This window comes from Lupinus angustifolius, chromosome LG20 (assembly GCF_001865875.1).
Source record: "Lupinus angustifolius cultivar Tanjil chromosome LG20, LupAngTanjil_v1.0, whole genome shotgun sequence".
NCBI lineage: Eukaryota > Viridiplantae > Streptophyta > Magnoliopsida > Fabales > Fabaceae > Lupinus > Lupinus angustifolius.
In genome coordinates this window covers 9447534-9447965 of record NC_032028.1, presented here as the reverse complement: position 1 = coordinate 9447965, position 432 = coordinate 9447534, and positions in this window count along the sequence as shown.

Below are 432 nucleotides of genomic sequence, written 5' to 3'. Positions count from 1 at the left end.
TGTGCTTTGACATGTTTATATGATTTATTTTATTAGGCAATTCCTTGTGGTTCGACATAACCGTATACTATACTACAATTGAATCTTGAAAGAGGGGTAAATTGTAAAATAGTAAAGTGTTATCAATAAATTTATTTGTTGAAAACACCTTTTAATATACAAAAGTGATGAACTAACTTACTAACTTTTATTTATTGTTATTTACATTCCGCAATTTATTTATTCTTTAATACCAACCTTCCTTAAGGAAGAAGTTTGGTTTGTTAATAAAATGAACCCGAAAGGGAGTAAATAAATAAAAGGTCACTTAAATTTATTATTTTTTGTTCTTCAATTATTTATTTGTTTCTAACAACTAACTATTCATCACTTTTGTACATTAGAATACCATTAAACCGGTGTTGGAATTTATTCCACAAAACCAAGATGGTA